Source organism: Patella vulgata, chromosome 1 (genome assembly GCF_932274485.2).
Source record: "Patella vulgata chromosome 1, xgPatVulg1.2, whole genome shotgun sequence".
NCBI classification, from domain to species: Eukaryota; Metazoa; Mollusca; class Gastropoda; family Patellidae; genus Patella; species Patella vulgata.
Genome location: NC_065879.2, coordinates 56,881,444 through 56,898,159, shown reverse-complemented (window position 1 = coordinate 56,898,159; position 16,716 = coordinate 56,881,444). Strand labels below are relative to the sequence as shown.

Genomic DNA, 16,716 nt, shown 5'->3' with positions numbered 1-16,716 from the left:
ACCATTATAGCATATGCCCTTCTTCATTAGCCCACTTGGAACAAAATAGTAGGATTTTCAAACCCCATTTAAAATTCATTTTCATACTTTTCTGCACCAATCGGACTATTGAAGATAGTCATACGCAATGCAGAGTGCTATGACGAAAATTTTCTATGGACTGTGGCAGGGCGGAGGATCTGGCAAGGGATAAGGTATAGGTGTTTGGGTCATACAAAAAATCAAGTCCTCATGTACATATTGGCATGCACGTAAAAGACATTCCGACAGTTGTAATTCAATATCAGAGTAGGCCATAGTGCCGCTATCCGTGCAAAGTTTCCGTCATAGTACACTGTATATAGTGTATGCCTGTCTTCATTAGCTCACTCAGAGCAAAACAGTAGGATGTTTAATCTCATTTAATTTTATTTAATTTTCCTACTTTTCTGCACCAATGGGACTATAAAAGATAGGCTGGCAAGCGGACGACCATATATTTATCGTCTCTCGATAAAAGACCTATCTCTGAAAATTAAAATTCCCCGATTTGATTATTCTTTTAATATGACGTAATTATGTAACCTCATATAAAATATAGTAGAGCGTATACAAACAAATTATATGAATAGATTCATTATCAGAAATATTACAGGCCTTTCAAACAAACAGTCGCCATTTTTAGAGATAGATGTACAAATATATTTTTATCGTCTCGGGCAAGGTCAAGGTCACGATCTGTTCACGGTTGATGATTGTGTTTAAATCGGTTTATATCATATTATTTCTATTCACATTACAATATTTTTTTATAGGTTACGGTTATTGTTGTTATTTATCTAAATTGCTTTTATTATTTATTAAATATTTTTTGTTTGTTCGTTTGACCGGAACGTACGGAATTCTGGGATTTAAAATGGCGGCACAGGTTATTATTTTTCCCAAAGAAGAAATGATGCCGTGATTTAAAGTTAAATAAAGCTATTCCACACATACACAGACGATTTTGGATTCAGCAAAGTAAAGTTGAAGGTAAGTGCACTTTTTATGCAAACTTCCGTTGACAGTATACCGATAGATCTAATGTTGATAAAAAAATAATCTGGCCGTGGAAAAAGTTTGCACGCAACTTTGTATATCAGACAGTCAGTATTTGTTTTTAACACGATGCAGTTACATTGTCCGTAAACCATACTATTCATAAACAAAATCAACATTGCTTTAAGTTATCGAAAGTAATACTGGTTCCAAAATTGTTTTTAAAAAATCTGGATTAAAAAATTATCAACCACATAACGAATTTATTAATGATGTAGACTGTTAAAATTCAGCTGTGCTAATTATAATATAAGTACATGTAGTATTTTCTAAACATTTTTATGGGTGTTTCAGGTTGGGTTTTTTGTTATTGTACTGATATTTTTGCAAATTTAATAATGCATAATGCAAGAGCTAAATCTATATATTGTACGTAGGTTAAGTAGGTATTTCTTGAGACTGTAAATGTTAAATTTTTTTATAAGACATTTTAATGTATTAACTTGCTAAGTCTATAATCAAGTCTCAATGCCATCGGGTGCTCGAGATGTTCACATATTCAAACACTGGCGGTTAATGTTAATGATTTAATTTAATTGAAAAATGGATAATCAAGACTTTAAGCTTATATACATAGGCCTATTTAAATGATATAACATTAAATAACAAGTTTGCCCGTACATACTTGTACATAAAGGTTTCAGTCCTACTCCCCAGCTTATTTTTTCTTGTGGTGGCCAAGAAAGTTCATCAGGATTTTCTGGCATGGTTCCTCTTTTAACTGGTACAAGACAGAGGGGCTGGTAAGGGCTAATGTACAGTTGTTCGGATAGGACAAAAAACCAAGCTCTTTTGTACACACGGCCAGTCAAAATTTCCATCACAGCACACTTTCAAGCATTTGTCCAACTTCTTTAGCCCTGTTTGAGCAGCACAGTATGATGTTGAACCCCATTTCATTACAGATCCACAGTAGGTTGGCTGTCAGCCCAGTTGGAGCTGAACAGTAGGCCGTTTAACCCAATTACGTTTTTTTGGGGGAGTATAAAGTTGCTTTTTATTTTTTTTTTTTTTTTTACAGATCCTACATGTATATTTGAGCACCCTTGGTGGCAGTAATGACAAAGAAGTTCTAAAAAGATTTATATGGGCTTTATAATGAAAGTTAGACAACACTACTACTTGCCAAACACTACTACTTGTCACATAATGTAATGATATAAATATATATGTATCTATGGTAGCACAAATATCATCAGAATGTAGGCCAAAGCTTTACAAGCATTGTAGGCCTAAAATACTTTCTGTCTGAACTTTTGACAGTCAATTCTTTGATGACTAGTTAGTTTAGAGCAGATATCCTGTCACAGTATTATATAACAGCTCTTTGGCTTAAAGTCTAAACTGAGTTGTATCAGTGAGTTGAAAATCATCTGTGTTCCTGTTATTGCTCCCTGCTGCAGCCAGTAAACAATAAACTTTTGCGTTCCTTACAAATCTTCCAATTTTTATTGATAGATCAACCATAGCAAAGATCTATATTAAGATTATATTTGTAATGTGTGTAACAAATTCTATGACATAGGTATAATATTGGTGTAGTTAAGTATATACCATATTTATGCACACATTTCAATGTTGGCATATTATTAGTCTCTATCATCTAGAAAAAAATATTCTATATTCTACGAATATTAGTGTGGTTGCGTTGTCAACATTTGAGAATAATCGGTCATAGGCTAGATTATCCGGTCTTTTACATTATCATAAACAAAGTCTAAGGGAGGTAACTAGTCCTAAAACAAGATGTTGACGCCCATGAAATTTATATAAGAATGCCATTTCCGAAAATCCATTTGATTGCATTGTCAGTTCAATATCCAACACTCTTAATTTTTTTTATTGTAAAATTTCTCTCTTCATGGGCCATATCTATGTTTTTTTTTTTATTGAATCCTAATTCGTCATCACGATTCATGTTTGTTTATAAATGCAAGTGTTATTGACAACTGTCCCAGACCCTCATTATTTATATGGCCCAACTTTTCTTCGGCGTACACCCGGCACGGTATTAGACTAGGATAACAGTCCCGAAACTCATGGAGTTGAAAAACATTAGTCTTATATACCGCCTCTACTTAATTATGGAAGTAGGTTGGAAAAATGTAAAATTTGGCAATTTGACTTATACTCAACATCGACTTATACCCTGTATGGTAATGTGATGATGCCCCCTCTTCCAGACAAGACATAGGCTATAACTGTTTCAAATGACAAGTGCTAAATGAAGTATTTATGTGGTCTTTGGTGAAAGAAATGAAATGAAATGAAATGGGGTTTAACGTCCTACTGTTCTGCTCCTAACCTGGGCTAATGAAGACGAGCATATGCCATACAGTGTACTATGAGGGAAATTTTGCCTGGGCAGCGGGGCTACGGCCTACTCTTATATCGAATTCCAACTGCCAAGGGATCTTTTACGTGCATGCCAATGTCTACACGGGACCTCGGTTTTTCGTCCCATAACGACTAGACAGCTGTCCGTCTGTCAGTTCCTCCGTCCTGCATCACTGACAAGGGAAACCACGCCGGAAAATCAGGATGAACTTTCTCGGCCAATACAGGGATCGAACACCCGATCTCCAGGCTAGCGAGCTAGCGTCTTACCCACTTAGCCACTTGATCCCCCCCTTTGGTGAAAGAGAGAGAGAGAGAAATGGGGTTTACCGTCCACTCGACACAAACTAGGTCATTTCGGGACTAACATATGGTTTAATTTTTTATTTACATAATTCGCTTGCGCGTAGGGGTCTTTAGCAGTGGGAGGAAACCGAAGGACCCGGAGAAAACCCACGAGGTTGGACAGGCGACCCTACTCCTTGCCACGTACAACCGGGGTTTCGAAACCACGCCATTCGACTCAATGACAGACTTTATGATACAGCGCGCGCACGCTAACCATTCAGCCATCCACCCCCCCCCCCCTTTGTTGAAAGAAAACAGAGCTGTGGCTAGTGAAATGAAAGTTTAACGTCCTACTGTTTTGCTCTGAACTGGGCTAATGAAGATGGGCATACGCCATACAGTGTGCTATGTGGGAAATTTTGCCCGGACAGTGGCACTACGGCCTTCTCTTATATCGAATTCTAACTTCAAGGGCTCTTGTACGTGCACGCCAATGTGTACATGGGACCTCATTTTTTGTCCCATTTTAATGACTAGACAGCTGTCTTGTCTAGCCCTCTGTCCTGCATCACTAACAAGGGAGAACCACGCCCGAAAATCTGGAGTAACTTTCTCGGCCAATGCAGGGATCGAACACCCGACCTCCAGACTAGATAGCCAGTGTCTTACCGACTTAACCAACGTGATCCCCGTTGTGGCTACAATTCCTGGATTTGAAGGTCAGGTATGAAATGAAACGAATATTTTGAACCGGTTCACCAATGCAACCAATCCGTGACAGGTTAACTGATAGAGGGTTACATCCTTGATATAAATATACTTGTCGCGGGTTTTAAAAATAGAAATATATATATAGAGGTAGCTCAAAATTCATCTCTACATGTACAGAGGCCAAGGGGGGATCATGTGGCTAAGTGGGTAAGACGCTGACTCGCTAGCCTTGAGGTCGGGTGTTCGATCCCTGCATTGGCCGAGAAAGTTCATCCTGATTTTCCGGTGTGGTTTCCCATTGTCAGTGATGCAGGACGGAGGGCCTGACGAAGACAGCTGTCTAGTCGTTTGGATGGGACAAAAAAAAAACAAGGTCCAGTGTACACATTGGCGTGCACATAAAAGATCCCCTGGCAGTTGGAATTCGATACAAGAGTAGGCCATAGCGCTGCTGCCCGGGCAAAATTTCCCTCATAGCACACTGTATGGCGTAACCTTTTGCGTCTCTTCAAAATATTTCAAATCTTTTGTCATGGATCAACCATTGCAAATATCCGTGTTACAATTATATTTGAAATGTGTTAAACCAATTCTGCAACACATGTAATATTGGTGTAGTATATATCTTTGTTTATACACCCACATATCAATTTTGGCCCTGTTTGTCCGTACACTGGGTGTGAAATGTGAATCATTCCGATTGTGAGAGGACAAGCATTATCAATATACAGCTTTTCAGGACTTTGCTTTCCTTGGTTAATTCTCCCTATTCTAGTCGTTTGGATGGTACGAATGATCGAGGTCCTGTGCACACATTGGTGTGCACGTGAAAGATCCCTTGGCAGTTTGAATTCGATATAAGAGTAGGCTTTAGCGCCGCTGTCTGGATAAAATTCCATAATAGGACACTGTATAGCATATTTCCATGTCATTAGCCCTGTCGGAATAGGACATTAAACCCATTTCATTTCACTCATTCCAAAGTTAACTTCTATTCCATCAATACCTTGAGCAAATAAGATAGAGGCTATAGGTTTTGGCCCAATTTGGTCAATATCCCAGTTTTTTCTTTCTTATATGCATATCAACACTTTCATAGCGCTAATTTAGACCTTTTTCTTGAACATTTTCCCGTGTCAGTGATGCCGGACAGAGGACCTGACATGGATGGCTGACTAGTCATACGGAAGTGACAAAAAAACCAAGGTACAGTGTAAACTCAAGTGTGTGTGTGTGTGTGAAAGATCCCTTGGCAGTTGGAATTTTATATAAGAGTACGCCATAGCTCTGCACACTGTGTGGCATATGCCCGTCTTCATTTCTCAAACAGCTGTGGATAAAAACTGTTAATATTTAAATGTGTATTTTGTATTTTATAACATTATATTTTTGTCTTTTAAATAAAGTATATGTATACATACTTGTAGTATATTTTGTCATATAATTCTGCTAGTTTTTAAATTTTCTGTGCAATACATTTAGAATTCTGACTGGTTATGGGTAGATAGAGAGCAATGGGGTAAAACATCCAATAGACATAAACTGTCCTTTGGGACTAAGTGATTCAATTCAAGTTGAATAATTCATCCGCACCAGGAATCTTTAGTAGTAGGAGGACCCAGAGAAAACCCATGTTCAAGTTGGGTGTGGAAACAAACCACTTGACTCAATGACAGACCTTATGATCTAAAGCGCACACGTTGGACCACTCAACTTTTAGCCTCACCCACGGGTCAGGAAAATTTGATTATTGGTTGAATGTACTTCCCATTTACTGCCGCAAATAATGAATAATTTTGAAGGTTTTAATGCTCATCAAAATTTGACTTTAGAATTGCATCCGTAAATGATGTTAATTTAATGTTAGATTTACGGTATAATGATCGGTTAGATATCCATCATTTTGCTCATCCTTTTAACGACAATTTAACGTCAGGAAATGACGTTAATCTAGCGTAAAGTTTACGTCATTTTTACGTTATATTTACATCATTTTCTGACGTAAATCTAACGTAAAGTTTACGTCATTTTCTGACGTAAATCTAACGAAAATGACGTAAACTTTACGCAAATTTTACGTTAGATTTACGTCAGAAAATGACGTAAAGTTTACGTTAGATTTACGTCAGAAAATGACGTAAATATAACGTAAAAATGACGTAAAGTTTACGTTAGATTAACGTCATTTCCTGACGTAAAATTATCGTTAAAAAGATGAGCAAAATGATGGTAAACTGACTGACCATTTTTACGTAAATGTAACGTAAAATTAACATCATATTGTTATGTGGGTATGACCTTTTTAATCTGTGGCATTAAAATTTAGCTAGAATCATAGTGGTTAAATTATCGGGACTGAAACCACGAAGATATTCAAAAATGGGAACAGAATGTATAAAAGTTCAAAGCCTTATGTACGGAATAATTGACCAAGATACCAAAAATGGGTTAAACGGGAAAAATATGTGGTGGGATGAAGTGTGTTATGGGGCGAAGTGTGTTGTGGGGCGAAGTGTGTTATGGGGCGAAGTGAGTTGTGAGTTGAGATAGTATTGGATGTTAATAAAGTTCATGTTGTTGTCATTGTCTTAGTTTTGATATTCGTAAAATGATTCCAGAGCAGAAGCACTGTGCCTGCAATACTTAAATCTATAGGCAAGACGGTAATTCAGTGGAAAGTATACTATTCACTGAGTTACCGGCCCTTGCCGTAAGAGACAAGTGTCCCGACTGTTACTTTGTCTGAAACACTGGGGGACAGTATATGTGAAGGGCACGAGTAGTCATATGAGGTCGTCCGCATGCCTCTTAAGTAGAATACAGTGGGTTAAAGCCGTGTTTAAGAATTATCATAACCCCTCCTTCCAGGCAGCCTACATGGTAGTTAGTAAGATAATGCCAATCGGGCTCTGTCATTTGTCAGTAGTGTACCCCTCATAAGTAAGGTATTAAAAAAAAAATAAAAAAAATAGGGAGTTGCGTTTTGCCTATAGGACTCCTCACAGTAGAAGCATTGTGCCTACAATATTTAAATCTATAGGCAAGACGGTAATTCAGTGGAAAGTATACTATTTGACTAATAAATTTAGCAAAAAAGCGCTTATTCAACTACCATTGTTAAATGATACTATCTTGTCGTACTTCGTAGCACCTCCGCTAATCCCGTGATTAATAGTTAATTATATACTCCCCCACCGATCAGGTAAAATGAACTGTGAAAATAACAATAAACATGAGATTATCTGTTAATTAATCTTTTCTTTTATTAAATGACAAAGCCTGATCATTGTTTTCACACGTAACGAAACATTATTTGATACTGATTCAATAATCCGAGTTTTGTCACGATCATTTAGTATCTATTTTCCATTGCCATTTTGTTGCTAAACAGAAATTTGAGTTCCTTCTATGTGGAGGCAGACCACCATTAAATTTCATCATCTCGGTACCCACGAATTGTAGTTCGTCTATTTATAGCAATTCTCTCTCTCTCTCTCTCTCTCTTTTCTCCACTTTTGCATATGCCCATTTTTGTTGATTTTTTGGTATAGAATGGACGAAGAGGGTTTGAATTAACATTTTCTGCCAGGTTTTGGCATTGACCTTATAATACATGGACTGGCAACGGCTTAATAACCTAACCAGAGATGTGTGCCCCGCTGTAATTTGAGACACGTCGCGGTAATTTGAGACGTGTCAATCACGACCAAACGAAAGTTGTTAACGAGTTATGTCCCTTCACGGCGTCTGTAGTTACCTGGCATCCTTCCTGCTCCATTATGAGTATAATGGCTTACAACACCTATAAATAAATCTGCGAGCCGTCGGATGTTTATATTTTATTGAATAATATGCCAATAAAATTAAACTTATTTTAAACAAAATTTCTCGCTTCTTCTATCTAAATAAACTGGGCAAAACTGTGGGATAATTTGGGTCAAATCAAATACAGGTGGTTTATTCATGATTGTTGAACAGTACATGCATTAGTACTTGAAAATATCACAAAACAAAATAATTTTTTAAAAATGTTAATATTTGTTTTAAAAATAAGAATTTTGCCCAGTAACGTAGATAAGATATCAAAGTTTACAGAGAAAGGGGTCATTAATTCCAAAAATAAATGTTTCACTGATTGAAAGCAAAAATAAAATCACGTATTTTTTCATAAAATTGTCTAATAAGTGTTATTTTCGTTGTTTTTAGGAAGTAATTAACTATATTCCACTTTTTTAAAAATTGATGATTTTTTTCCAAAGCATGCCTTAGATTCACGTGTATCAGAATTATATCAGAAAAATATGAAATAATAAATAGATTTTGATTGAAAGCAAAAATCCTGACGCATGTTTTCGATTGTTCATATATCAACAAACAATGGCGACGTCTTCGTTTCGGAGATGCAGTCTACGTGTACTTTGAAGATGGTAATTACAAAGTTGTTTAAAATAAAATGTATACATATATGCAACGGAAATTATAGTTAATGACTTATCTTGTCAAACAAAAGTTTATTTTAGCAGTTTTTGGTAAATTCAGGACACAAAACGGAACGATGAAAACGGGTGATTATATACTATTCAAAAAAAGTAGGGGATATTTGATTTTTAAGTGTTATTAAAGTCACCTAATGAAACTGACGAAGAAACAAATGACAAAATGAAATGAAGTTCACATTCATCGATTTATTCCAAATGATCGTTAGACTTAGTAAGGCACAGACTGACCATTATAAGGGTAAAATGATACCCGGGGTCAAACAGCAAAGTTACCACAGCATCACAACCAAGTCAGTAACGGGTAAATCCTCCTCTGTTTGCCAAACAAGCATTGATCCGATGTGGCATACTCCTAATGAGACGTCTAAGGTCATTTTGGTCCAGATTGTCCCATTCCTGTTGCAACGCAGCAGCAAGTTCTTGGACATTGGCAGGACGTTGTTGACGTTGACGTAACCGCTGTCCAAGCATGTCCCAGACATGCTCGATGGGGGAGAGGTCGGGACTCAGTGCTGGCCAAGCTAATGTGGTGATGTTCTGTTGTTGGAGGTAACCTGTAACGATCCTGGCCCTGTGACATCTTGCGTTGTCATCCTGGAAGATGAAACGGCGGCCATGACGTTGTGCGAACGGCACAACATGGACTGCCAAGATGTTGTCCCGGTAGTACTGGCCTGTAACACGCCCTGCAACAACATATAAAGCCGTTCTTCCAGCAACAGTGATGCCTCCCCACACCATAACAGAACCACCCCCAAATCGATCATGTCTGATGACGTTAACGTCTTGGAAGCGCTCGTTTCGACGACGCCACACCCTCCTACGTCTGTCCAAAAAATCAACAGTGAACCTTGACTCATCTGAAAACATCACATTGCTCCAGCGTCGATTATCCCAGTGTTGACGATCCCTACACCAACGACGTCTTGCCTGAATGTGATGATCTCTCAAACAAGGGATTACGCGAAGGTGACCCCTATGCAGTCGATTCCGAATCGTCTGGCCACTCACTCTCACACCAGTGTCTGTTTGAAGACGAGCGCTGATCTGATTTGCTGTGATGACACGATTTCTCAAGGCCAAGGTACGGATAAATCGATCCTGGGCTTGAGTTGTCGCCCTTGGTCGACCTGAGCGTGGTCTGTCCTGTACAGATTGTGTATCACGGTATCTGGACCATAGCCTGCTTATGACAGACTGAGAAACATTCATCGTCCGCGCCACAACCGCCTGTGTTGTGCCGATCTGTAGCATGCCAAGGGCACGTAACCTTTCATTTTGGGTAAGCCGACGCATATCAAAATTTGTTTTCTGGTCACTAAAACAATTAAACTGATGTTTCCACCCTGGAATTCAATGCCACAATGACTGTAACATTCAAAGTCAGAGTCGTGCAAATCTTGGGTTGGACCCCCATGATGATCCCAAGCATCACCTGCATTCCATGCGGTAGCTATTGGTGCGTTTGGGCGTCACATGTAACTGGAAATGTTTCTTCTGTTAGGTTCTATAGTGACGTTTTTCTTAGTCATTTGCATATTTTAGTATTATGCCCCCAAAATCAAATATCCCCTACTTTTTTTGAATAGTATAGCTAATTAGCAAAGACATTGAGTAATATCGCTATTGGCTTCTCTCGTGTTTTCTCGCGCGGCAGACATTTAGCGATATTGCTTCTCGTAACCAGTCCATGTATTATAAGGTCCATGGTTTTGGTAAATATTCATGATTTTGAGGCGGAAGGATAAGAGGGTTATCAGGTTAGCTACGGCGATATGTACGGCAACTAGTTACATGTTTTTAGTATGCTTCTTTAAGTTTGTGTATCTCAAAATTTTGGTGGTCAACCTCATACAAATTTTAGTGCAAAGACATGACCATTTGTTCCTCTGTCTGTAGTGAAAAGCATTCAGCCCAACGAAAATTTGGGGAAAAGTTGGAGGTGGGCAAAGAGGGCAGAATTAACATTGAAGTCAATGGGGAAATTAATGGTGGTCTGCCTCCTATATGAAAACAACCTGACAGTGGATGAAAGGCCTAAATTTGATGATATAATCTCCAAATTGTAAGAAAATGTGATATATGGCATTTTGATAGTAAAAAATGTGAAATGGTAAAATTTCAAAAATATTTGACAAATTTTGGAGGGGAAATTTTGATTTTAGTCAAAATTTTGTGATTTTCAGTGTTTATTTACTTTTCAAAATTAGTGGAAAATATTTTAATGTATGATTTTTACTGTTTCTGCATTATAAAGGTTAGACGGGAAGAAAGTATCATAATTTCACTCATGATAAATTGTCTGAAATTCTTCAGATTACCCCCAATATTGCTGTCAAAATTTTAATTATTCATCTGTTGTAAAATGAAGCAAAATGTCTTGCATGTCTTTATTTTCATTGTTAAATAACTTGGCAAGAATCCATGTGTTTGTCAGATTTTAAAAAAGTATTCATGTGTTTGGCAAAAATTTAAAAATTAAAAAACTTAGTCAAATTATGTTCTACTTAGGTGTGTTAGAATTTTCAAAACATGAGTGAACTGCATTTTGCTGCTGTTTTCCTCAGGCTTAACACAATTTTAATCTTTCAAAACCTGAAATTGTTGCATTTCCCTTCTCGAGAAAGTAAAATCTATGTGTTTGCAGGGAAATTTCTCTGTTTTCATTTCATTTAGACTGGCTCACCCTCCCCACCCCACCCCTTATCTTGAAGATGATATTTGGATATTCAATTGAACATTTGTTGACTCCAAATTAGCAGTAATTTGATTTTGTGCTTGAATTGTAACCGAGCATTTTATTTGACACAAACAAATAGTTACATATAAGATTTCAAGGATTTCTAAGGCTTTTTGTTTATGGTCAAACATGTAATCCTATGACATTTCTTCCAAATGAGTCCACACCCCAAAATGAATATGTTGTAGATGTGTTTTTTGCAGCTTAATGTTTTACATTTTGGATGTAAATCTATTATTTGTGGCGATCTTTTAAAATGTGGCACTTACAGGGCAATAAAATATTAATTAATAGCCTTTTCATACCCCTTTTATGCTATGAATTATGTCAGAACTCCCTTTTTCCATCTCATTTTGTCAGGACATTGATGTAAAGATTAAAACAACTTGCTTCCACATAATATTTACACTATGTAATTTCAAGGATACCTCTGATTGTTAAAGGGCTAATCCCGATATTTTTCTTGGAGAAAAAACTGTTTAATTTGGTTTTAAAATCCCTTAAAATCTTTTACCTAAGGGCCGAGCAACTAACTCAATATTTGTGATAAGTTTTCAAATAACTGAAACCCCTCAGCCTTCATCTGGAAATGTGAGACGGGTGTCCCAAGCTGTATTATGCGGTGTCTAGATAAAACCAGACATTTTTTGTATAAAAATAATGTGTAGGTGAAATTTACCTTTCAATATCAAGTACAGCATTTGGGTCATTCACTGTATAGACCTCTCAATGAACGGGAATCGATTATCAGGTCTCCCAACGAAAAAATTGACCCGAAATCTTAAAAGGGTTACATGTCCGGATAAGCAGTTTTGACGGTCACGTTCAAATGACTTAATATTTTGAGCTGAAATTTTGAGATACGGTCAATACACCATTCCTCTATATTTTGGCGTTTAAATTTCATACATACTCAGACTTTTATTTTTGAGACTCTGTTCAAATAAGGGATAGCCCCTTTAAATTATTTTAAAAACTGAAATATTCCCATTTTTCAAAAAAAAAAATAGTGCTTTGCGACCCTTTTATTAGAGTGGCTGGTTGTCACCTAAATACAGCATTTATTTTACATTTATCAATCCATATTTTAATAAATAATTTATACTTCTTATAACAAACTGTGTTTATATGTAGGTATATAAGCCAGGGATAGAAGAACATGGCTTTTAGCCATATTCCCTCAACAGTATTACTTATGTGGACACAAGTGGGATTTGTTACCACACCAACATTTTTAGGGGGTGGGCTTACAGGTTTCACTATAGTTCCTTACAGTTACCTTCAATGCAACAAATTTGCAGCTTGTCTTCCTGTATACCGGGCAAGGTTTCTAGAAATAAATGCCTTTCATCTCAGACTTTCCCAGAAATAGGGAAATATTAGCATTTTGAGGCATACAAAGTGTCAAAAATGGACCATTTTGTAGAAAAGGGTAAAAGAAAGTCAATTTTTGAAAAATATTCCAATATTTTGAATATTTTTGATGTGACTTGTTTGAAACTCTTTAAATCTTTTCGCAGAACTCACATTTCGACAAAATTAAGAAAGAATCTTCAATTCTAGAACAAAAGGTCCATGGACTTGAGCTTCAATCCGGTATACAAAACAGTACATAACTTTAAAGGGTCACCATTTCTGCAGTAATTATTTTTTTTTGATTCTGTATTATAATAATGTTGCAAAAATAAATGTGAAGCTATAAAGAAAAGAATTTTGATGATATATGAACTTATAAAACCATATAGGAGGCAGACTACTATTAAATTTCACCATATCGGTACCCACGAATTGTAGTTCGTCTATTTATAGCAATTCTCTCTCTCTCTCTCTCTTTTCTCCCCTTTTGCATGCCCATTTTTGTTGATTTTTTGGTCTAGAATGGACGAAGAGGGTTTGAATTAACATTTTCTGCCAGGTTTTGGTAAATATTCATGATTTTGAGGCGGAAAGATAAGAGGGTTATCAGGGTAGCTACGGCGATATGTACGGCAACTAGTTACATGTTTTTAGTATGCTTCTTCAAGTTTGTGTATCTCAAAATTTTGGTGGTCAACCTCATACACATTTTAGTGCAAAGACATGACCATTTGATCCTCTGTCTGTAGTGAAAAGCATTCAGTCCAACGAAAATTTGGGGAGAAGTTGGAGGTGGGCAAAGAGGGCAGAATTAACATTGAAGTCAATGGGGAAATTAATGGTGGTCTGCCTCCATATTACATACAGAGTTGCACCCCCTGAAAATCGGTGACAAATTCAACAATGGTTTTTTGGACATGTGCTTATTTGATAAAATGAAATTAATTCACGGATTTTCTTAACACAAAAAGGATAAATATTACCGAATACATCACAATGGTAGACAGTAGTATCAATGTTGGTACAAAATGACACGTTGTCAGAAGATATATCAGAGATTTGAGTCAAGTTTCAGCGACGGCCAAATTTACCGATGCTCCCAATGCATCCAAGCGTAAAATTTACTTAACAAACACTGAGATTTTATTAAGAGGCCACTCCCGTTAAGCGGCCAACCATGAAACGTCCCTTGAGTGGCTGCTTAATACATGTAACGATATTGTAAATGGAGTACCCCCCCTTTAACTGTATTGCTATCTGTGTAATGTAAACTACCCGGATGTATTCATAATGACGTATGTGAGAGAGAGTTAGAAATGGCCGTTACATAAACTTGTCAAACTTGTTACTCGTCTTGTCTTTGCCTACACAGTGAACCTGACCGGGACAAGAGGTACCGAAACATGGTGTCAGAAGTAATGTGAACATTTTGGACTAGCGTATACTATAAATGTAGTTACTGAATCTTAGAACGGGTGGAACGGCAAGGCTGGGTGACCACATGGAAGAAACCAGTTTGATCCGGATTTCCTACCACGCTTTTCCTGGATGCTTCTCTGCGCACCAGGAATTGTCAACAAACAACTCTTCATCTCTGTGAAGTTTGGATTCGTCTCATCTCAGTGATTTGACTTTCTACTACTAAAAAGTCTCAGCGTTTGTAAAGGTTTGATATCGTCTCTGCGATTGACCTGCTGTCAACGATTGTCTCTGCATCGTTAAAACTTTGTTGACATTTTGATTAAATCATCTCTGTGATTAAAAGGCCTTCAACGATTGTCTCTGCATCGTGAAACTGAAATAAAATCATCTCTGTGATTTTACTAGACTCTAGTACGTCTGTCTCTGCAACGTATATTGCTAAGACCTATTCTACATTGTTGACATTGTTTACAATAATGGAACTTATAGTAAAGTAACTCGACTATGAAGATTATTGTGTGTTTTAGTATACTGCTAACAGTCCTACTTCTTGTTTCTGTGTTATCCTGTAAAGAAAATCTAAATACTTCAAGCATGGCTGAAGGTGATAGAAACTATCCTGTGCTGAACATACCGTTCAACTTACCTTTTCCCTCTAAACTTGACTTGAGTGGAAATTTGGCTTCTAACTGGAGAACTTTTAAACGTGTATGGACTAACTATGAAATAACCAGTGGCCTGAAATGGGTCAACGTAAAGCTACCCTCCTCACCTGCTTAGGGCCAGAAGCCCTCAACATCTACGATGGTTTGACTATTGATGATGATAATCAAAGAAATAACGTAGATTCTATTGATCAGAAGTTTGAAACTTTTTGTCTTGGCGAGACAAATGAAACTTACGAAAGATTTTGCTTTAATAAACGGGACCAAGAGTCTGACAATGTGGATACATATGTCACTGTGCTACGCTCTCTAGCAAAAACTTGTAACTATGGTGCTCTGGTAGACAGTTTTATTCGTGATAGAATAGTTCTTGGAATAAGAGACAATAATCACACTCGTAAGAAAGTTTTGCAAACTGCTAACTTAACGTTACGTGTCTGTATCGATATTTGCAGAGAGAGTGAGACTACAGCTGTACAAGTGAAAAACATGGCTGGTGTTGAAGAAATAAAATATGTTAGTAAATCATCTCGCGATGAGAAAGTAAACAGAAGAACTGCAAGAGCTGCTCCTTCTATACAGTCAAGTTCTCCTAGAATAGAGTGTAAATTATGTACTGCTCAACATCCTATATGAGAAAAGAGCTTTGTCCTGCATGGAGGAAGTCTTGTGGTGTTTGTGAGAAACTTAATCATTTTGCTGCTAAATGCCCTAACAAGCCATTGAAGAATCGCGGTTTTAAGAAAAAGTCCAAGTATAACTTTAACTTCGTTGAAGGATCTGACTCGTCTGATGGTTGTGTTATACCTGAAGAGGATCTGCTTACCTGAAGAGGATCAATGCTGTTATGAAAGTTGCTGATGAACTGGCAGAATTTCAGCTTGACAGTGGATCAACCATTAATATACTTCCTCTCAAAGTATATGATAAACATTGTAGTAACTCTACACTTACTCCTACATCAACGACTCTGTATATGTATAATCATTCTAAGGAAACTCCTATCGGTAAGAGCTCTATTAAACTTACCAACCCCAAGCATGGATACAGCTACATTTTGGATTTCCTGATAGTCGATGCTAATGTAAAGCCGATAATAGGTTTGTGTGCTATACAGCGAATGGAACTGATAAGGGTCAATGTTGAAAGTTCGAAGTCAATTCTACTGATAAAGTTGATGAACACTTACTTACCTGTCATAACTCTAGAAACCGTTCATGCTGAATTCAAAGATGTGTTTACAGGTGATGGTTGTTTTGATGGTAAACTTAGCCTTGAGTTAGATAAAGACATTAAGCCTGTACATATTCCGACTCGAAAAGTTCCTGTAGCTCTGAAATCACAGGTCAAGAATGAGTTAGATAGACTTACTCAACGAGGCATAATTGAATCTGTCTCTACCCCTACTGATTGGATCGCATCAATGGTAGTCGTCGCTAAACCAAATGGAAAACTTCGTCTTTGTATAGACCCCAAACCACCCAATGTAGCCTTAAAGAGGAATCATTATCCTACACCGACTATTGATGACCTGCTCCCAGAGTTGTCTAAAGCTAGAATTTTCTCGGTGGGGAAGATTCCGATGGAAACGTCTCTCGTCTCCCATTCGGAATATCTGTAG

At 37.3% G+C, this 16,716-nt stretch overlaps 1 protein-coding gene and 1 long non-coding RNA gene across 2 annotated transcripts in view; both read left to right on the top strand.

The window, feature by feature from the left end:
* LOC126808781 (protein unc-93 homolog A) overlaps positions 1 to 16,716 on the top strand; it is a 211,048-nt gene that overhangs the window by 22,775 nt on the left and 171,557 nt on the right. The window lies entirely within an intron of this gene.
* Positions 707 to 5,833, top strand: LOC130010562 (uncharacterized). The gene is made up of 2 exons (XR_008785873.1): positions 707 to 1,011; positions 2,099 to 5,833. It is a non-coding gene; the product is annotated as an uncharacterized LOC130010562 (long non-coding RNA).